At 37.3% G+C, this 23,976-nt stretch overlaps 1 long non-coding RNA gene across 1 annotated transcript in view; it reads left to right on the forward strand.

Annotated features, from left to right (window-relative positions):
* Positions 1-13,761, forward strand: part of LOC140846205 (uncharacterized) — a 225,114-nt gene extending 211,353 nt beyond the window's left edge. The window contains exons 2-4 of the long non-coding RNA XR_012125150.1: positions 7,931-8,006; positions 10,088-10,386; positions 13,339-13,761. This is a non-coding gene — a long non-coding RNA (uncharacterized lncRNA). The remainder of the gene's footprint in view (positions 1-7,930; positions 8,007-10,087; positions 10,387-13,338) is intronic.
* Positions 13,762-23,976: the final 10,215 nt, after the last annotated feature.

A 23,976-nucleotide genomic window follows, 5' to 3' on the forward strand; every position in this document is an offset into this window, starting at 1 on the left:
GAGGCTTTTTATTAGGCACTAGTAAATGGTCTTTGTGACTACTGCTATGACAGTCAGTGTTATATCTTCATTAGTAGTATTATTTCTAGTTCAACTAAAATAGCTACAGGGTCCTCTTGGGATCTATTCTGGGATATGATTTTGTTTAATCTTATTATTAATGATAATAAATTTTTACTTTGTTGGCATATCATCTGTATGTCAATGATTCCATTATTTAAACAAATAATTATTCCACATTACAATTTCTTTTAGAACATGACAATAACAAATCATAATTATGGCTTATTCAAAGTAAATTAGGTCTAAAACACTAATAAAATTAATTGCAAGATGTTTAATTGGCAACCAGAGCTGGTTAAAACAGGAGCTCTCTCTTATGGTATTTGATAATGTGTTACTCTCTGGAATAAAGCTACCAGCATAAAATATCTCAGTGCTTGTTAGCAAACAAAGAGTAATTGAAACTTGGTTGCTAGGAGACATTATTTCTTATTGTTGACAATCCTTATTTTCTTTGATTACTGGCACTATTGTTGTTCATTACACAAACTGAATGTTTTTGTATAACATTGAAGAAACATATTTTGGAACCCAATTGTTGTGTGAATACCACCATGTGCCGCCAAAGAAATGTTTATTCACAGGTTCGGCAGGTTAACTATCTCTGGTAAGCATTTGTTCAGGAGGCTTAGTACATATTTTCTTATTTCTTGTAAAATGTAAATTTTACTGGAAAGCAAATTCTGAGTTTTTATAGGACAAAGATTTTGTATAATCCATGAAATTAGGGTTTCCTAAGTTTAGAAAAAATTAGCTTATCTATATAACTTTAACTTTATTGTAGTGACTTCTTTTCTATATTCAGGATGGTTTCATTTGTATGAGGTAGAACAATATTTAAAATATAAGGCACTCTTTATTTTGAATGAGGTAGGGATTTAAACATCCTGGGTTAGAAAGCAAGAAGTTTTAGAATGACTTAAAAATGTGTACTTTAGTTTCTAGTTTTCTCTGGAAAGAATATTCAGGTATCTTTAGTTATAGGGCAGTAGTTAGCATCACATTTGGCAAGCTTCAACAGAATATACCTGAAAAATCTTTACTCCAAATGGAATTCCAATTACTTTTATGCTGTCTAACTGAAGGTGTTCTCACTGCTGCTTGGCACTCAAATCTGACTGCTGTTTGCTGTCCTCACAGCTGGGATGAACAATGATAGTCACTGATGTCCTCACCCATTCACGTTCCTGCTTTACAGAACAGAGAATAACAGGCAAGCTCTATAAGCATTCTCTCTTCTCACACTGAATTGTCTTTTGTCTTTACTCCTTATTTTCTTCTCTCCTATCCCAGAATAATGGTAGAATAATGGTATGTTTCCAGTGTGAAGCTCCTTTAGTTGCTTCTGTTCTCTTTCTTTGGAAATCTTAGCTCTCAACTTCCTCTCGTTCCCCTCACTTACCAAATTTTTTTTTTTTTTTGCCTGGTCACATATTGAGGCTAAGCATATAGTTCTATCTTTTTGTTCATTTTTTCCTTACCATACTTTAAAAAATAATTCTTTGTTTATAGATTGTCTCATTTTCTAACACTGTAAAATTTGATTTCTTCAAATATTCTAAAACATAGCTCTCCTATGACAGATAGCCTCTAAGTCTCCAAATCAAGGGTTTTCTTAATTCTCATTCCTTTGACTTCACATTAGTGCTGGTGACCATTCTTTCTTTTAGTTCTTTTCCCCCCACTTCCTTTAAAATCACTATCCTAGAAATCTTCCCAGCTCTTTAATGGTTTCTCACAAGTTCTCTTAAGCTGCTCTTTCTATTCTTATATCCTAAAGTCATCATTTCCATCATCAAATTTTGTATTGGCCCACTCTTCTCCTTACATTCTCTCCATTAAGTAGCTCATCCCATCTGACAACTTCAGCTGTCATCTCTGTACAGGTCTCTAGGTAAAATTACATATAAAATCCCAGCTCTTCCCAAAATTCAATCCTATGTTCAATTGCCACATAAGCAATATGCATATTGATGCTTCAGTGACTCCTTAAACTTACCCAGTCTGAGTTTCCACTGTCATGTTTCTGTGAAAATTTCTTTCTTCCTTATTACTTCAATTTATAGTCAGATACTATAATTTTTCAGCCATTTTTGTAATTATTTCTATCATTAAATGAGCTGCTTTATCCTTCACATTTCTGTCCTGTTTTCTTTGCCATTGCAGCACAGCTTTCCATTAACTTTCCACTGGATTACTGAAGCCCCTTGATCTATCTTAGTCATCTGATGCATTAATCAGTTTTATATTTTAAACAAAATTCTAATCATGCTACTTATGTGATAAAAATTATTACTAGTTTCCCCAAAGGCCACTCAGTTGTCCCTTATAGCCTTATTTCCCAATTGTTCTGCTGGAATTACCACCGTATTTTGTACCTGCCATTGAGTACATTATAATACTGAATTATATCATAGCTTTTAAAAAACTTGTATTTTCCTATTTGTAATAAGATATAAGTTACTTGATGACAAGAGTTTATATTTGATTTATCTTTGTTACTTCTACAATATCCTGGTCACAATTAACACACATATACAAGTAAATGAAAAAATAAGTTTTTGTTTAGAAAGGTAATTTTTGAAAAGAGAAAAATATGTGATGAGTTACTATGTAGTCTTAAATGATGCACCTTTTAAACACATTTGTCTTCCATTTTCTTACTTTTGGAGACCAGGGCTTTTTATGCTGATAGCAATAAGAACTCTTCGGAAAAGAGATTCTAAATCTTTTCAAACAATAGTGTTCTTGCCTTATATTGGTGTGTGCTAATTTCATGACTCAGCATGGCACAGAAGAGAAGGGAGACTGTAATGTTGTAAGGTTCTTGCATAGCTGAATAAGTACAATGGTACTAAAAAGTATACTATGATAAGTTATAAATGCATATTGTAAACCTTTGAATAAAACATAAAGATAGAGATATAGTCCAATAGCATAGAAAAAATAGACAAATAAGAAAGATTGAAAACCTTATAAAACCATATTTGAAAAGAAGAATAAAAGAATCAAAGAACTAATAGATAAATATTTATAATTAAAATGACTCATACACAAGCTTCTCAGTAAGTACAGTAAATATACATGTCTAAAAACTCCAATGAAAAGGCATTGATAATTACCCCACTAAATAGGTCCAGAAATTCACTACAACAATGGTCATTTGTTTTTTTGATACAGCCACAAATGCAATTCAAATGGAAAAGGATGATCTTTACAACAAATTGTGTTGAGCCATTTGATTTCCATGTGGAAAAAAATGAGATTTAAACGCATTATAGAGCCAACCTCAAAAGCCAAATCTGTAAAAATCCAAGAGTAAATCCTAGGATAAAATATCTGTGTCTTCATAGAAAACAAAAAAAGACAAATTGTAACAACAACAAAAAAATGGATAAATTGTACTTTATCAAAATTAAAAACTTCTGTATCAGAGGGTACCATTAAAGAAATGCATAGCCAAGTCATAGAATGAGTGAATATATGCTTATAACATATATCTAACAATGTACTTGCACCCAGAATATAGTTTTAAAAGTGTTACAATATATCATAAGAAGATAAAAAAATCTAATTAAAAAATGGACAAAGGATTTGAGGAGGTAATTCATAAAAGAATATATAAGGAGGGCTAATAAGCCCACAAAAACTTGTTCAACATTATTAATTATCAAGGAAATGGAAATTAAAATAAAAATGAAACATTACTATAAATCCACCAGAGTCCCTAAAATTAAAAACATTGACAATACTAAATGTTTGAGACATTGTATAGCAACTGGAAGTATCATACATCCCTGGTGATACAGACATTTTGGAAAATAGTTTGCCAGTTATTTTTTAAAAAGATATACAACCCAACATTTCCACTCATAGGTGTTTAACCAAGAGAAGTGTTCATAGCACTTTATTCATAAAAGCAGAAAAAAATATAAACTACCTAAATATCCATTGAGTGAATAGCTAAATGTATGGTGGTATATCCATATAATAGAAGACAACTCAGCAATAAAAAGGGATGAACTATTGGTATTTGAAACAACATGGATGAATCTTAAAAACATTGTGAGTAACATAAGCTAGAGACCAAGAATATATTCTATATGATTCCATTTAAATGAAATTATAGAATAGGCAAAATGAAACTATAGTGACAGAAAGCAAATCAGTGATTGCCTGGGACAGGTGCTAGGGGTTGGCGGTGGGGATTAGTTGGGATGGGGGAAAAGGAAACTTTTGGAAGTGAGAGAAATTTTCTCCTTGTCAGTTGTTGTGGTAGTTCCTTGGGGATCAAAACACATCAAACTATACTATGTAAATGGATGCATTAAGTTTTATGTAAATTATATCCTAATAAAATAGAATAAAAAGTGTAAAGTAGAGATCTGTGAATGGGTTTGATCTTATTTCCTTATATGCTTAGTATTTAAGTTTTCATAGTTTATAATGAGTAGCTCACTGTTAAAAAGAGAACAGTGATTCTAGGAAGCATTCTGCAAACAGAATCCATGAACCCTATGCAAGGCTATCATGTGCCCAGTGTGAATTTATGAATGGCTTTTTAATATGAGAATAATGGAAATTTAGAACCACAGGCATATCACATGCATTCACTCTAGCATATGTGAAAATAAATACAGTTGGCTTACAGAAAGTTACAATAGTTGTTATTTGAAAAGTAAAGGAAATTTGAAGCAAGACATTATAAATAAAAAAAATAGACTTTATTTTTTTATAGCAATTTTAGGTTCACTGAAAAATTAAATGAAAAACATAAATTTCCCATATACTCCCTACCCTCTACATACGCATAGCCTTCCCCATTATCAACATCCCCCACTGGAGTGGTACATCTCTTGTAATTAATGAACCTACTTTGACACATCATAATCATCCAGGAACGTGGGTTACATGGAGGTACACTCTTGGTATCATGCATTCTGTGTGTTTGCACAAATTTATAGTAACAGGTATCCACTATTATATCATCCAGAATATTTTCATTCCCCTAGAAATCCTCTGTTCTCTGTTTATTTATTCTTCCCTTTTCCTCCAACCCCTGGCGACTGATCTTTTTAGTGCCTGAAGTTTTCCCTTTCCCTGAATGTCATATAGTTGGAATCACATAGTATACAGCCTTTTCAAAGTGGCTTCTTTCACTTAGTAATATGCATTTAAGTTTCCTCCATCGCTTTTCAAGGCTTGATAGCTCATTTCTTCTTCTTCTTTGTTCTTCTATATTCCATAGCCTGGATGTGCCATAGGTTATTTGTCCATTAACCTACTGAAGGATATCTATTGGTTGTTTTCAAGTATGATGGTAATGATTAAAGCCACTCTACATATCTATGTGCAGGCTTTTGTGTGGAAATAAATTTTCAACCTCTTTGGGTAAATACCGATGAGTGTGATTGCTAGATTGTATGGTAAGAGCATATTCAGTTTGTAAGAACCTTCCAAACTGTCTTCCAAAATGGCTATACCATTTTGCATTCTCACTACCACTGAATCAGAGCTCTTGTTGCTCCATGTCCTTGTCAGCATTTGGTGGTGTCAGTGTTTTGCTTTTTGGCCATTCTAATAGATGTGCAGTTGTGGCTCATTATTGTTTTAACTTGCAATTCCCTGCTGACATATGACTTGGGGCATCTTTTTCATATGCTTATTTGCTGTCCATAGATCTCTTTGGTGAGGTGTCTATTAAGGTCTTTGGCCCATTTTTTAAATCAGGTTGTTCATTTTCTAGTTGTTGAGTTTTAAGAATTGTTTGTATATCATGGATAGCTGCACTTTATCAGAAATGCCTCTTGAAAATATTTTCTCTCACAACATGGTTTGTTTATTCATTTTCTTGACAGTGCCTTTCACAGAGAAGAATTTTTAATTTTAATGAAATCCAGTTTATCAATTACATCTTTCATGGATTTTTCCTTTGGTGGTGTACCTTAAAAATCATTGCCAAACTGAAGGTAATCTAGATTTTCTCCTTGCCATCTTCTAGGAGTTTTATAGTTTTGCATTTTACATTTAGATATGTGATTCATTTTGAGTTCATTTTTTAGAAGGGTATAACATCTATGTCTAGATCAATTTTTTTGCTTGTGCATGTCCAGTTGTTCCAACTCCATTTGTTGAAAAGGCTCTGTTTGTGCCATAGTGTTGCCTTAAATTATTTAACTAAATGATGTTAAATGTTTTTCTTTTTTTTCTCTCGGCCTATCACTATTGCAAAAATTTTATTAGCTAGTACTTTTACTCTTCAGTGAATAAATGCCTCCAGTGTGAGGTCAAGGATGACTAGTTCCCCAGCTGTCAATATTCAGACAGACAATTGATCTTCTCATTTTATTTAATCTTAGTAGCCATTTCCTTTTCCCCAGCCCCAACACTACTTAGAGAAACTAAATGTGTCCACTGTCATCAGTGCTTAGTGCAAGTGTAATATGACATGAATCAAAGACCCTTCAGGCCAAAGTAGAGACTGGTAATTTATTACTGAAGAACAGAGGCTTTTCTGAAATTTCTTTTGGTTCAGGCAGATCACTATGAATTAACTAAGCAAAAGGGCAGCAGGTGCTCTCGTTAAATTTACAGTCACTGGCAGCAGATAGGAAGTAGCCTGAAAAGAGTATGCAGCTGTGTGGACACCTGTAATGGCAGCCGTGCACTCCCAAATACGACGCCATGGGGGTAGGTGGGTCAGCGCTCCTCACCGTGCTTCAAGCAGCTCTGGTTGCAAGCGTCTGGGCCAAGTTATTTTTGAACAGAGTGACAGAGTGTGGGGATGTGTGTTTCCTGAAATGATAGACGACCTTCTGAAACCCCGAGGTTACGTGAAATCTTCTGAAAGGTCTAGGAAATCATAGTACCCTTTGGAGCCATTTGCCGTGAAACAGAAGAATCTTCCCTGGTCTGTTTCTTCTATCCTCTTCTTTGTCCCCTTTTAAAAAACTGAAATTGAAAGTGAGCATCATTCTCTAGGTCGGTTTTGGTAATATATGCCAAATCTAGGGATAATGATCTTCACAGAGAAATGACGCTTTGTTAAAGTACAATCTGTTCATTGTGTATAATTTCTCTAGAAAGAACGTAGCATTTTAGTCGACAAGAGCAGAGAGTCCTTTTTCATAGACCTAAAGACTTGCTTTGGCATCCATCTTCCTGGGTTTTTATCCGTTTCTTCCCATGATTGTCTTTATCTTTCTCACATTAATGGTAAGTTGTAATGTTTCCTAAGCATGTGGGCCATTTGCAGTAAGTTGGTAAGGAGTCTTTTTTCTGTCTTTCTTCCTCCATTTCCCCCTTCCTTTTTCCTTCCTAATTCCTTCCTTTCTTCCTTTCCTCTTCCCTTCCCTCCCTCCTTCCCTTCCACCCTTCTTTCCTTCCTTCCTTCCTCTCTCTTTTCTTTTCCTCTTTATTTCTTATCCTCTAAATTTCTTCCTCATTCATTTATTTATTTTTAAACCAGTCCACCATTGATCACTGGTAGCTTACAATTACACTACATCCAATAAAATAACATAAAAGAAGTGATAATTTTTTTTAAAACTAAGAAATATAATTAAAAGTTTATAGTCAAAATTAGAGGCACTATTACAGTTAAGTAGGATAAATGAGCATATGATATTGCTCTACTTGAAACTTACATTTTCCCAAATCATACTGGATAAAGAGTCTTGATGGATTTGTGGCAGAATAAGTGATCTATGAATAAGTGCTGCTTTTTCCCCTCTTTTGTGCACAATTATTAATCAGGAAAGCCACTGGTAACTTTCATTGTGATGTTGTGTTTTTGGTGATAAGATGCTAGTGGGCAACAAATGCATCGTAATTATGGTACAAATTTTTCTTTATTCCCCGATGATAGATTACGTCTCTGACTCTATCCAAACACCTCATAAATCTAAAGTGGAAGAATATAGAATGTCAGATCTGGAAAGAAGGTAAGGGTGCAACTTATCTGACAATGGGTTTGATGTTGTTCATAGAAAAGCACTCTGAGTTGGATAACTGGCCCATCTGTCAGCACTAGTGCGGAAAGTACAAAGGAAAACATGGCAAAGCCTGTGATAACTGATGGCTTCATAGACACAGGAAAGCAGGCTTTCATTATTTGTTAATTACACTCGTCATGTGCCCACCCCTGCCCCTATTGCATACACAAAAAAAGACTTTTAAATATAGAATTTTTTATTGAAATGATATTTTCTTTAATAAGAATTTACCTGTAATAAACAAGAGCACATTCACTCCCAAACTTTACAAAAAAACCTCCTAAGAACTGAAGAGAATGTGGGACTCTATGTGAGTATGATAGATCTTTATGGTCCATTTGGAGGTAGGCTTAACTTCCATCACAACATCCACAAATGCAGGCATATAAAACTATCCCATAAATGTGCGATGTGTGTGTGCATACGGCATTCTGTGCAATGAATAGGAAAGGTACAAGAATTGTATATCAAAGGCCACACAGTTCATGGATAACTATAATCAGTGTGCATAACATTTAGTAAAGCACTTTTTGCCTCATTATTAGACTAACCTGTGGGACTAACCACTATATAGCCTGTGGGAAGAGTAGAGGGTCAAAAAAGCTATATGGGCTTGTGAAATTTTTGTGCTTGTCTTCAGGATAGCCATATGTCTGTAATGCAAGTGAAATTCAGTGTACAAAATATATTAGAAAGTAATATCTCAGGAGGCTTTCAAATAACCAGTAGACAAAGCTGATTCCCCTACTGCCATTTTTGGTAATGGAGTATTTATATATAAAAGCAACTAAATGTCTGACCATTTATTTTGTCAAATATATACTGAAATAGAGATGTAGCACAATTGTCAATAAATCATCCTAAATTATGTCAAAGGTAAGTGCCTTTGTTTACTAAGGTGCTCTAGCAGCTGCCCCTGTTGGCTCCATGTCACATCACAGTCCCTCTTGAGCCTGTCATTTCCATCAGCACTACATTGGAGTCATCAGTGCACTGGTGGAATCCCACCAGACATTCACCATCTGGCCTGAGTTCTGATGCAGGGCCTTCTCTGTAGCCCCTGAGTGTGCAAGCACAGCCCCGAGATGCAATGGGGTTACTCTTTCCACCCCAGCCCTCAGCCACTGGAGAAGTCAGCTGAGGACAAATGCCCCAGCCTCTTGTACATCTTGGAAGCATTTGGTTCACTTCCTCAGAGGAACTGTTGGAATTGAGCCCTCATTGCCCACAAGGGCAGCCTCAATAGTTCACACTAGCAGTGGCCTTTCAACCTTTCTGTACCCTTCCCCTTGCAAACTACTCCTTCCAGGATGAACTAATTATCTTAGGCTCTGTATTCTGCAGAACCCAAACCAATTACTGATAAGGTGGTTTTCTTCCTTAACATGTACAATGGGCATCTGTGAGATTTAAGTGTATTTGTATATAGCACAAGGATTCTGGGTGGGGTGGGGTGGGGTGGGGAGGTAGGTTAGGAGACCAATGCTATAGGCCTTGCTGTTTTCCTGACTTTTGACATAACTGTATCTGGGCTCATCTCTTAAACTATAATACAAGAGAAATAGACTCACAGCTCTTGGGGAGCCATGGACACAAGTGTAGCCAATGATATACAGCTTAATCTACTCATATCTGTTGCACAGTATTTGATTTATTCTCCTGTTGAGATGTGAAACATTTCCTTCCTGGGGAGCGAACATCAGAATCATTGGTGGAATTTATATTGGTTGTTTTGTTTGTTATTCAATCAAATACACATGGTGCACATGGCAAAAACCAGTGAATGAAAGATAACAACCTCTATCCTGCTACGTACTGGCTCTAGTCTATTTGCCATAAACAACCCTAACAACTTCTGTTTGTAGTGCTTCAGGTTATTTCCCTAATTTGAGAAACATTCCAAATGTAATTTCTTGGTTTAAAAAGAAATGAGGCTCCAGAATGGAATGGGAAAATTAAAGTACTCTAAAGTCTCCATCCACCCTATTTTAATAGATACATTTTTTTGATGATCCCATTTTTACCCTTAGGTATTGTAACTCCAGGGGAAAAATAAGTTCCCAGCCTGGGGCAAATTACCTTTGAAGCTGAAATCAGTCAAAGGGAGAAATAAAGTGGGAGAAACCTGTTTATTGCTTACAAGTAGTCGTCCACTTCTACTGATGTGGGTGTCTGTTGTGACCTGACTGCGAAAAGGGACCTCACCAAACCTCTCCTGTCGATATATCCTTGCTCCCCTCACCCTTGTAATCACCTGCTGATATGGAGATGGACTACTTCTCTCCACCCCTTGGAAACACCTATTGATATGGAGATGCACTAAGGCCAGGTGAGAGATTCTGGAAATATTTCACCCACCCGTATAATGTATTCCAACTCTTGATCTACAAATTCTGGTATTAATTCCTTACTTTCTACATTGTAACATGAGTATATTACTCTCCATCCTGTCCCTAAGTAGGATATTTTATCTTCTACATTTTCAAAGTTAATTATATTTGCATTCTAATCTATAGCCATAATGTTGTCGTATGTGTTTTTGCTGCGTATTCTAAAAGCTGAAAAAACCCCAGCATTTACAGTATTATATAATGTAAATTTCATGGAATAGCTAAGTAGTGTATAAGGATAATTTTTCCTTCTCTATGAGTCCAAAATCATGGCCTTACTTCCTGTGGTATTATCAACTCACCAAATCTCAAGTCAGTGCAAGCATCTATCTTTTTAAGTAGTTAATGGTAGAAAAAAACTCCCTAGATGAAAATCAGTTGCCTAGTCAACTAGGCAATTGCAGAAAATAAATGGAGAAGAGTAGGGAGAATTTCATGCTTTTCAGCAAAGCTTGCAGTTTTTCATTAGAATCTAAGTCCAAACTAATTTTCTAGGCTTACCTCATAGTATTCTCTACATGTTTCCTTCTACTACTTTTGGGTTTAGTTTGCTATTCAGTCTTATATTCTTAAGGTGTAAGTTTAGATTATTGATTTGAGATTTCGCTTCCCGAATATAGGCCTTCAGTGCTAAAAGTTTTCCTCTAATCAGTGCTTTAACTGCATTTTGCAAATTTCAATGTATTTTTATTTTCATTCAGTTGAAACTATGATGCTTAGCATCATTATTTATTAGTGAAATGCAAAACAAATCTACAATAATATATTACTTCTTACAAGAAGGCTCAAATAAAAAAAAACGTTATTGGAGAAGGTGTGAAGCAATCACAACTGGCATACATTGCTGGTAGTTTGTAAAGTGAAGCAACCACTTTGGAAAATATGCAGTAGATCATGAATGTTGCCCCTTAGTCACAGAAACTCTGTCCTAACTGTTCTTCCTGAATCAACTCTTTATCTCTTTCAATCTGGAATCAAAGTGACATTTTCCAAAAGCACATCTGATGGTAGTCTTCCCCTTCAACTTGAAACTTTACAGCATTTTCCATTGCTCTCAAGATAATGAGCAATACTTTGCAAGGATCTATAAGGTCAGGCCTGTATCTGCTTCTTATCTTGCACAACTCTTCCTTTTGTTCTTTCTTACCTGACCTCTCTGCCTTCCCTCCAGTCTTCACACTTCTCCGCTCAGTGCTTTGCACACACTGTGTCCTCTGACTTAAATGACTCCTCTACCCAAATGAAATACCTCCTTTACCATTTTCCAATTCCAGTTCTATATTCAATTCTGCAGGAAAGTCCTCACTGGGCATCCTGCATGTCCATTTCACTATGGCCTTCACATTCTTCTCTTTTATCATAGTTGGGGACTATTGGTTTATTTGTGTAGTTTATTTAAATTTCTTTCTCTCAGCCGTTAGACTGAGAGTGTGAACCATGTTTATTTTTGCTGACTATTGTATGCACAATACTGAGATGAGTGCTTGTCACATAGTAGGTATTCAGTCAACATTTGTAACATAAATGGACCTCGTCATAAGAGTCCCATATCTCATTCAGCATGTCCCAGGCTGAATGGTTATCTCTGTCTTTATATCTCAAAGAGTATGTGCCTATTAGATGATATTGACTATTCAGAATGTGCTGAAAAAGAAACAGTTTAATTTTGGTAGCAGCTCATTTAAAAATTTTAGTCATAATGTAGTTGTGGAATTTATTTGGCATCATCATAAGTAAGAGGTTTTGTGTGCAAAGGCATCTCTTGAATCTCTAGGTCTGTAAATATGAAGGTATTTGCAATAGTCAAAATAGGCTAAGTTATGCAATAACATATTAATCCCCAAATGTCAGTGGCCTAACACTAAAATGTTTATTTCTCAGTCATGCTATAAATCTAATGCTGTTTGATGGAAGGCACTGTGCTCTGCATAGTTACTAAGGAACCCAGACTGACTGAGGCACTGTCATCTGGAACCTTAACAGTGCCTGGTGGCAGAAGAAGAGTACATGGAGAAATCCATACCTGCTCTTCATGCTTGGACCTAGAATTGACATTCATCAACTCTGCTCATAGTTCAATGGCTGAATCTAGCTGAGATCTAGAGAATCTTAAAGAGTGCATGGATATTTTGTGAGCAGTAAATGTGTCTGCCACAGTATTCATTCTTAAAGTAAATTAACTGATCCTTTAAATTTAGACATCTCAAGTAATTATTAGGCAAAATATAACTGAACCCATGCTTAAATTTGTGTGCACTCTGTGTATCTTTGTGTATAATGTACCCATCTAATTCTCTACTTAATGACTTTTCTTCCAGAGCAAGGGACTAAAGTGTAGATAAAACTAAGTTTCAAACTTAAATCTCTTACGTTTCGCTTGACTAAGTGTCCAAGGAACCTATAAGAGTAATCACAATGTTATCAATTTTTTGGTGTCTTGTTACAGTTCTCTGAATTTTCTTATTGAGATATTATTGAAAATCCCATAGATTTTTTCTTATTTAAAAATTTTTGCTTAGCTGTGAATGTTTTATTGTTTTCAGACTACTGAAATTTTAATCTTTCATTTTGTATGAGTATTTGCTTAGTTTTGTTTTTCATTCTCCATGTATTATGCTGGGAGTTATGGTGAGTTGTAGGGTAAAGCTAAAACATGGGGTAACTACACAATGGTCTGTTTTCGTAATATAGCTTCACTACATTCATTTAGTTGGGTGACCTTGAAAATTTTCTTATCTTTGATCATCATCTTCCTTTTATGTAAAATGAGGTTTATATTAACTTCTCCAAAGAGTTTTTTTTAAACAAGTACCAATAACCTGTGTAAAATATGTAACACAAACCTTGGTACTTAATAGACACCAATAAATGTCAATGCTTTATATTATCAGATTATTAATCAGAGACCATGTGGTAGAGAAGAGTCTTGAAGAACTGGACTGAAATCCATGGATCATCACTGAATGAGTAGATAAAAATGGCAAGTTATTTGGTGATTCTAAATGCCCTTTATTACTCTGAAATTGGAACAATAATGGCTACCTGACCGTCTGTCAGAAAAGGATCAGTGGAGCACAGGCAATGAAAAGTATAGTTCTGGAGTCAGACTACAGGAGTTCACATCCAGGTGTGTGATTAGCTTGTTATGACCTTGGATTTTTTAGGTACTGGGCAAAGGCAGGAATGATGCCATTCTGGGGGCAAAGTTGAACTTTTTTTCCTTTAAGTGAACAACAGTGGACATTTCAGAGTACCAAGACTTTATTTGCCATCCAAAAAAGCATAATGTAACATTGAGGTATTTCTACTTTAGTTTCAGCCCTGTAGTTAATGCAGTCATCTTAATTTTTATATGTGCCACCAACCTGTTAAGGGCTGTAGACTTGGAAAGTTTAGCCTGTACAGGTCACGTGCTTTTAGGGAGGCGGGTGCACTGGCCCTTTGTAACCTCTCCTGGATAGCACTGAATGGCGGTGAGGACACTCCATTTTCCTCCTTTGAGTCAGGTGTAATGGACAAGTTTCTCTTTAATTTTAAGTAATAATCTTAAACTATAAACTCACTTTCTGAACAGAGATTTTTTTACTCTACAGAAAATCTGTAAGCTTTAGAAATTCCATTCACAATAATGAAAATGAAATTTCACCCTTCTAAGAAAGATGCAGATCTTGTGACTTCCTATAGAACAGAAGAAACAGGTCTAGTTCCATCTGTTTCCCACGAGAAATGAAGTGGCATCATTGTATGGTGAGGATGAAGGCCCCTATGGCTGTCAGAGTCTCCTGTGCTCTTGGGCAAGTTTCCTAATCTCTTGAAGTCTCAATTTTCTCATTTGTAAAATGAAGATAATAACAGTACGTTGTGGGAAATGAATATGACAATAAGAGGAAGACCCTTCTCTGGTGCCTGGCACAATAGTACATAATCATGAAACGTTAGTTAATTTTTCTTAGAAGTAGTTTAGTGAAGAAAATATACCACCATTACCACCATTTGGTTTATAGTAAATATCTAAAGTAGGTAGTAGATTTTTAAGTAGCTCAGAAAAATAATCTAACATTACAGTTTTGAAATTATGTGACCTATTGAATTAAATTACTATCTGCTTGCCTTATGATCTCATACCAATGTGAATCATAAAGATTTAACTGCATGTATTTGTTACCATGAAAACTCATACATCTGTGTCATAGAAGTAGGACAAGCAATGATTATTTAAAGGTTATTACACAGTTTGTGATTTTATTAAATTATGAAAATATTTTTGGAATTCATATGTTAATGCAGATTATGCTTAGTAAAATATCATGTCATTACTGCTATTTCAAAATTGAATTCAGAGGCTATTTCTAAGCTACCCATCTCATTCTTTCAGCAAAACAAAATTAATTTTTGGCTTTTGGATATTTCTCTAATATATTGAATGAAATATTATAAATTCTGAAGAAGTTCCAAGAAGTTTCAAAAATGGTCTTCTGAAGCTAATTTTTTTTGGACGTAGTTGCTAGCTTTGGTATATTAATTTTGGTGTGTATAAATGTACACACTTATAGTAGGTTTTACAGTTAATCTAGTTATTTGATGTCTTATAGTTTATGTACAGTTAATATGTTTTGTAAAAGAGGGAAACTTCTTTTAGACTCCTATTGTTGGGATTCTAATACATAAGCTTTTATTCTCCAGCCCTGGTTTGCAAAAGAATAAATGAACTTACACAATTATTTTTATCTCACGTGAATTATTATTCTTGAATTTCTTGAATCCTTGAACATTCTTCTTATTAAAGATTAGTATCCAAGTTCTTATTCCTGTTGGTAAGATGCAGGTATCAGTCTGTCTTTCTCAGTGATGCACCAGAAGTGAGCTATAAGCAAGCCATAACACCAGTGAAACATGTACTTTCTTTTTTTGTGAAGATTAAATAAGCTAAGAGTAATAGCAATATCAGATACCTGATTTTAAATAAGTTTTATTCATCCTGCTTTTTACTGGAGGGAGAAAGTTGGTGGTATCCTATGATTTCATAAGAGCTAAACCAGTGACGTTTACTTACTTACGAGTTATTTAGGTATATTTTCCACTTATAGCTGGTACTAGTGCAGAAATTGTGTTTGAAAGTAGATGTCAAAAAAAATCTAGGGATTTATTTTTAACTGAGATTATGTATAAAATACCAACAGCAAATTATTTTAAGCCAATCACATCTAACTTTGGTATCTTATTTATTTTTTGTAAGAAACCATCACAACTTGATATAACATAGTATTGAAATATCTGACCTTTAGAATATATATTCAGGGTTGGGGTGATAGGGGGTGGGAGCAGATACCACTCTTCCACATCCTTCTGTCCATGTGTGAACTCTCTTGCAGGATTACAAATCACTAAAGACAGATAGAGTCATCTGTACACTGTTTGAGGAAGACATTTCCTCTCTTCTGCTTCCTATTTACAATTCCACTGGGTTCGTAAAATGGTCAGATGCTACAGAGCCATGAACAAACTACAGTGCTTTTAATAGAGCCATTCATCTGCTTCTTTTGAAGGTTAGTGCTCTCTCTCGAGGGAGGGTTCTCAGATAATAAGAGGAAAATGAATGCCAGTTGAGCACCTGTAATCAAATTACTCTTAATTCCCTCAACTCTTGTCAGATATTGAGCGTCTCATATCATTTCATAGGTGGGCATTTTACAGACCCCCATGGTGTTAATATAGTTATTTTCCTTTCTTGCTTCCCTTTCTTGCCTGCGCTCTAGCCACCATCCATCATGACTGGGTAAATCCTGTCAGACGGAAAGTCCCAGCCGTTCAAACAGTCAGACACTGCGCCAGCCTGGTCTGCCCGTGCACCTGTCACTTCCCAGCATTCCGCTTGTGAGGAAAGGGGCCAAGAAAACATTTATGGAATGGATGCGGGCAACGTGCCCAGCTTGTCAACAGGCACAGTGTGGCCTAGCCTCAGTCCTGATAAGACGCTACTGCTCCTGAAAAGATTCCCAGTCTGTCCCCCCTACCCCCCAAAGAAGGACTGGTCTATGTAGAGTGCTTGTTGCTTCAAACCCAGAGCAAAGCATAATTTAGTCCAAGCTCTCGCAGACGGAGCATGTCACGTGCAGCAGAATGAGCACAGTACAAAGCACGGAGCTTCTGAGTCTTTCGGCTGGTCCGTAACTCATCTTGCTGTCAAGGCTGCAGGGGGAATTTGTAGAATGGGGTGAAGTGTTCCATTTCGTTTGTATTGTATCACTGGGGATCTGTGATGAATTCGGATGCAGCCACAGACATGCTTGGAATTTCATTCGTTTTATTATGTTGGTTTCAATTTACAAATGCTTCATGGTTTTTTCAATCCCAACTTTTATCGAATATAATCCAGGCGAAACACATGGAAAACAATGGTAACCAATGATTGAGTAAAGTATACCACTGCAAGTATTGTTTTTTTGATTCTTTGTCAGATAACTTTTACCATAAAAACCTCAAGTCAGGGATATATGCAAAGATACAAATCTAAGAATTGTACCATTGTAAAGTAAATAGTGCTTAAACTTTATTCTCAAACCTCTGCAGTTGGATAACTCATTAAGCAGTTATGCAAAATGATGTCACTCTTGAAACTGTCTACCTTACCTGTTTGTTATAAAGGACAAGTTAAACATTCCCCATTGTTAATTCAGCTTTAAATTGGTTCGCTTCCTGTTTCTTGTCTGAGCAGCAGAGTATCTATCGATTGATCGATTGATCTGTCATCCATTGATCTGCCCATCTATCTATCTACCTGTCTATTATGTATTTATTAGTTATTAAGACCCAGGCACTGTAGTAAGCTCTGGATTAAAATAGTGAATGAAACAGATGCCATCTCTACTTCTTGAGTTTTTGGTCTCCTATTTTTTAAGTGTTTACCCACAGCAAAAGTATTATACATATCAAAAACATTACTTAGAACCATTCTTTAGCCAACAAATTCATATGGACTCTAAAAATTTGTGGAACATGACTGAACCAGACTCTGCCATGAGAACAATACATATAGTTTATCATATTTCCTTTCATAAAGGCCCATGCACTTGCATTCTCATACTAATAGGCAGTTTCTTTTCCCTGTGGACTTGGTGATAATTCGCTAGATATCACGCTAGATAATTGGTAGAATATGTAAGGCAAATAATCTTTGCTATTTGTATCTTGTGTGTCAACACCTTTTATCCCATCACTTTTTGTTAGGATGGTGGCTTCTTATTCCTAAGCCTTCTTTGATCTGTGTTTCATTCTTTGCAGTTGTTTAAAGAACTAAGGTTCTGTCACTTGATTACAAAGAAAGTCATAAATTCTTCTAATATATTAAGATATGCTGCATAGCTATTGATAGGTTAATTGTGGTGGCTCTGTGTCTCTAATTCAGTGTTTTTCAATATTTTATTGTCCATTAAACATTTGAAATCATAAATATTTCTCACACTTTGTGAATACACAAGCTGTCATCTGACAAGTAATCATTTCCTTTCTATTCCTTTCTGACAGACCCCTGACATTGTTCACCATTCTGTGAGTCCATGTACTTCTGGAAAAGCAGCTATGGGGGGAAATCTTGATTGGTCCTAGCAAATGAAGGCCTCATTTCTCATGAGAATTTTTTGGTGCAGGTATGATCATATCACATAATTCTGGCCAATAAGATATTAGGACAATTCTGGAAAGATTTTCCTCACCTGGGAGAGAGACAAATGAGAGGGATATTTCATTTTCTTTATCTTGAGATTGTTGTCTGCATGTGATTATTGGAACTGCAGAGAACAAACCCAACACAAAAGGTCCAAACTCTGGGGAAGTAAATAAGATATAAGAAAGAGCTTTGAAGGTATGTTTGCTTACCCAGCCCTGGGATTACCCTCCTCCTACACATTTTGCTATGTGAAATAATACATATACTTAGTGTACCCTGCTTGCTATGTTTCCTTTTATGTGTAACCAAAATATATGCTAATTCGCATGCCTTTGTTTAAAGATACATGAGATTTCAAAACATGATGAATGTCCCAAGATTAAATCAACCCAATTTTGAACTTGAAAGAAACATATTTTTACTTTGATCATTTGGTTTCAGAGTAAGAAGTAAGACTACTTGCTTGTCATAAGCTTTTATTTCGTAGGTTGTATGGAAGGGAAACAAGATAGATCACTTCAAATATCGTACATGTGCTCTGTTTCATTGCCAGCTACACATGTACCACTTTCTATACTCTTCTAACACCTGTCCTGTTAGAAAATGATAGTTGTAATATCAGGTATCCAGGTCTGTTGTTTCTGGGCCTGTGGTGATGAGATGGATGTTTTCACCTCCTTTGTTAGGAAGTTACGTCCTGCTGGGAGCAGACCTAAAAACATGACCCCCATGCTCATGTCACACACACTCAGCACATGGACCTCTTAATTGAGACTGTGTAAGCTGAGATCTTGTGCTGGCCCTCTTCCCCACTCTGTGGGGAGGACGTAGGAATGAGGCTCACCTAGAGAAAGGTGTTGCCAAGATGGAGAGTCACAGAATCCTGTGGATAATTGTTGAGCTGATAGATTTAGCTGTCTCTCAAGCTCCGTGTACTCATGAGACCTTTTTAGTTATATAGGTTGAGTCACAATTAGGCAGACTAATGGCCCCTCAAAGATACCCACATCCTAATTCCCAGACCTGTGCACATATTACGTTATGAGGTATAATGAACTTTGCAGAAGTAATTTAAAGTACAGACTTTACAACAGGGAGATTATCCTGGATTTTATAATGTGAACCTAATCTAATCACATCAGCTCTTCAAAGATGAGCTCCTTCTCTGGCTAGAAGCAGAAGATTTGATGCAGCAGAAGTGGCAGTCAGAGAGATCTCAAGAGGGAGAAAGATGAATCACTGAGATATAGGGACATTCATCCGAGAACTGGATAGAGAGGCCTCTAGGAGTTATGGGTGATTCCCAGGGGGAGAGCTAACAAAAAAACAAGGACCTTGGGCCTAGAATCACAATGAATGTTCTGCCCACAGTTTGATTCGGCCTTAAAGTGATTCTCCTCCGGAGCCTTCTGACTACAGCCTGATTGGCTGACACTTTGATTTTGTCCTTGTAAAACCCAGAGCAGAGAAATGAGTCACGACCACCCAACTTTTGACCTGCAGAAATGTGAGATAATAAACACCTGTTACTTTAAGCTGCTAAGTTGGTAGTAATTTGTTATACCAGCAATAAAAAAGTAATATTGTTACTAAGTAGGACTTTTTTCTCTTCCAAATGGAAGTATCTTGATAAATATAATATTATTTTTAAACCCAAATGTATTACAACATTGAAAGAAAACATTAAATTTTCTTTTGAGTATAAAATAGCCATGGGCTTGGGGAAAAAAAGCAGAAAATTTATTCTGAAATATGTTTGGGTTTTTAGGGTGGTGTGGTTAGTCTCTGTTTGTTTTTTTCTTTTTCTGATAGAAAGCAGACATTTTCTAAATAAAAAGTGCGCCCAGGTTGACACTAAGTGAACTACATAGGGGATAGAAATGGAGAGAAAATGAACACATTTGGGTTACTGGTTTGACAACGGAATTTGCTTCAGGCATGACTGAGCACATTAAAGGGTGGAAGGCAAGTTCATCAGAAAGGACTCACAGCTTGCGCACCATGCTTGTGTGGATGAAGGGCCTCAGCGAAAAGAAGGTCGGTGAAGAGGGGACTGAGCAGAATCAACGGAAGACAAGACCTCTCGACCTGATAAAGTGAATTAGGAAGGAGGATTTTCAACATAAAACTAAGGGATGAAAATTAAAATCTTGGAAACTCTACTTATAACTCCAAAGCTAAAAGAAATAAAAGGAGACACTTGGAGAAAATTCACATTATGTCAAGTTCAGTGTTAAATCTATGGTAAAAAATGTAGCAAAACAAAGTGTTGCCAGCTGAGGATGATCATCTTGGTATTCAGGATTTTTACTCTAGGTCCATCACATAGGCATGCAGCACCCACGTGGCAGACCTCAGCTGCTCAGACTCCAGCTTCTAATAGAAAAGGCAGGCTTACACCATAAGCCATATTGTTTGCATAAACTATCACACTGGTACAGTGTGGCCCAAACTCTCAGGCACACAAAAGCATGTTCTATAAGGCAGCATATTCCAAGGCTCAGAGCTTATCTCCTAGAAGCTGACCAGGGGGCTCTTCCTGGAATGTACAGGGTTTGAGTAGCACAAGCCTGTATAAACTCTTTCCAGTGCAGGATGTTTTGTATCAGAGCCATTTGGGTTATAAGGGCCATGAGGTTTTATTAAGAGTGTTAGGGTACTTATTACAAGATAGTTCACAACATGCTGTGACTATTTCAGGAGATGCAGCAGCAAGCAAGAACTCTCTTCAGTGGAACCCCATACGGACAGATGGAGTTCCTTTCTGTGCAGAGAAAGAGCAGCAGAGGGACTGTGTGTTCTGTGGGAGCACTGTCTTTACCCAAGCTGGAGTCCGTAGTCCTAACTATTATCAGGAAACAGGACTCAGTTTCTTAAATGCCACCAGTGCTTGTGAAAACCCCTGCCATAGCAGCTTCTGCAATTGCGGGGACTGTAACCTGTCACCTCTCGGTGCTTCCTAGCCTTTTCTATATCATAACTTGCATCGAATAATGTGTGTGGCACACTGCACAGAAAAGGCCACTCTTGGCCAGTGGAGACCCAACCAAGGGCCTTGGTGCCCCAGGCCTTGCCCAGGCACCCAGGGGCTGAGGGGATCCATAGCTGCACATCTGCAGTGTCAGCAGCATAGCAGGCTCAGGGCCTATACCATGTTCCAAGGGTTTGCCTTCTATTATTTGGTGTGATAACAAATGCTGTGAAGAAAAACTGCTCCTTCTCTCTCAGAACTATGCCTTTCTTAGCCAAACCGTTTTACCTTGTCCACACTGGGAAGCAGAGGCGTGACTTTGATGGCTCCCCCACTGGAAGACAATGTTTTTTTCAGTATACTGATTAAAGTCACAGACTTCATATTGGGGCTAAACAGCTCCCTCGAAAAATCACAGGGAGAGAGAGAGAGAGTGTGTAGGGACAAGCACTGCCCACTTGTAACTTTTTGTCCCAGAATAACTGTGAGTCCACCTCTATGGCCCCCACAGGGCAGTAGGCTAAGTATACAGTATGTTGATGGCCTGAGGATGGCCAAATCCAGGGTCGCCTTATCACGCGTAACGTATCGGGAGGCAGACCCCTCTGACCAGGATGGAGTCCCTTGGGGTGCTGGTCGCACAAGAATGATCCCTTCTTGCGATGCAAGTGGTCTCTGTCCCCTTGCCCCTGGCACACATGTTGTTTTTGTCTCCTCCCCCATATAAGCAGTTGCCTCCTTGCCCACGATAGTGAGGCCCAACTTCACCCAGCTGGCTACTCCTGGACTCTGTACACAAGTCCCAGTAAATGCTCATGTCTCATATGGCTTCTCCGGTCTTTCCTTCAGTCTCCGCAGCACTTTCCCATCTCAGCTCACCCAGTGAGGCCTGAAATCAGAGTTGATGTTACATAGACAGACAGACCCTAGGTGGGCTCTGCTTTGGAGGATTCATAAATGGTCATGAAGTGTTAGGTGTTTATTCTGTGCATGGTTCCCGAGTCTGGCTTCATACTAGGCTACAGCAAGGAGAGAACCTGCTTCTAATTCTATCTTCAAGGAGCTCATATTCCACTGGGGTTGGAGGGTAGGAAGAAGGCAGAAAGTTAAAACAAAGTTGAAAGAGTGCTCTGTAGTGCAAAGCATGAGACTATTGGATGGGAGGAAAGACATCTTGACGTTTGCCTTTTCTAAAATGATCTATTACATTCCATGCTTGTAACAAGGTACTTTGGCTTCTCTTTTTATTTATGGAATTTGGGATCCTGAAAGCTTAAAAAAGATAAGGCTGAGACACCTTCGAAGATGTGCACTGTCTGTGTGGAGTAAGAGCCCCCTGAGGTACAGCAACCCCCTGCCCCTGCCCTGTTGAGGATATGATGTGAGCATGAGTTCACGTGCCTCAGCCGACACTTGCCTCTGCAGTATTTCAAGGTTGCTTCTCAAACTAGGCCTCCATTAAATCCAGCATGTGTTAGAGCTGCCCACTTAATGTGCCAAGAATCAAAAAGTAGAGGGAGAACTTCAGGAATATTATCTCTGGGCTGCATGAATTTCTAACTCACAATCACATGTGCAAAAATGTACCTGTTATAATTCCTCTAATTTAATTTATTTTAGCTCTTGAGGTCATTTCAGTTGATGGCAGGAAACATAATTTTGTCAATTGCAGGTAAGCTTAAACTCATTCAAATTCATTTAAATAGGCATTTAAACTCAGCCAGTTTTGAAGAGTTTGTAGGGCTCATATATAGCAACATCATAATGATATTTTCCCCTTCTCTTCCTCCTGTGCACAGTGGCCTCTAAGTTCAGTGGCGGCAGAGGTTGGGGGGGGGTGCAGAATAGAAGGGCTTGGGTGTCTCATTGCTCTGGGGATGAGTCTCCTCTTCAGCACCTCTGAATCTCTGGACATCTTGGGATGTAATTCGTCCCTTTTGATCCTCATTTCCAAGCTGTAATTCCTACTACTCAATCTGAGGTCTACACATTCTCACTCTTCTGATTAATACCTCAAAATAAAATCATGTAAAAGTACTATAGACAAATAACTTGCCACTGTGACTTGACCCTTTGTCTTATGAGATCCCTTCTCACTCTTTTTTGAGCTGTAGGCATCTTGAGTTGCATCCTCAGTGAGGGCTGAAACTCATTCTCAACGGCACAGCCCTCTTTTCCATACCTGGAGATATAGGTCTCTAAACGTGGAATCCGTTGATCCTACTTTTTAACTAGGCAAAGAGTGGGAACCATTCCAGGTGAAGACTGTTTTGGGGATGTTCGTGGAGCATAGACTAGAGAAGACAGTATAGCTCCTGAATTCTGAGTCAAAATACTCTGACCTTGCTTTACCTTGTTCTCTTATATTAGAGACTTCTACTGTGCAGCCAGTTGCTTATTGTACAGAAGCTCAACACATTACTTAGGGCATAGGAGAGGAGTAACGTGGTTACCATTAGGGAGTTAATAGAGTGCATGGAAAATTGATAGCATGGTGACAGTAAGGTGATTGTGCACTAATCTCACTGCAAGTTGTAATTATGCATTCAGCATATATATGTAACAACCAAGCCAAAAGAATGGGACATGCATTTAAAAGAATTACTCTGTAGCAGAAGTAAGTGCTGATAAATTTAAGCTAAGTCCCAAGCAGCATGTGCCTGAGCCTTTGGTGACAGCTCTGGCATCTGTGTCGCTTTGCTACTCCTGGTACTGGCTGCTGGACAGGCAGACAGGATTCATTTTCAAATGTGCTTTTCTTAACCTAGACCATGAGTTTACAAGCTTGTTTTATAAAAGGCCAGACAGTAAATATGTTGGTTTTGGTAAGCCCCACTGTCTCTGTCACAGCTATTCAACTCTGCCCTTGGAGCATAAAGGCAGCCATAGACA

Source organism: Manis javanica, chromosome 14 (assembly GCF_040802235.1).
Source record: "Manis javanica isolate MJ-LG chromosome 14, MJ_LKY, whole genome shotgun sequence".
Classification (NCBI taxonomy): domain Eukaryota; kingdom Metazoa; phylum Chordata; class Mammalia; order Pholidota; family Manidae; genus Manis; species Manis javanica.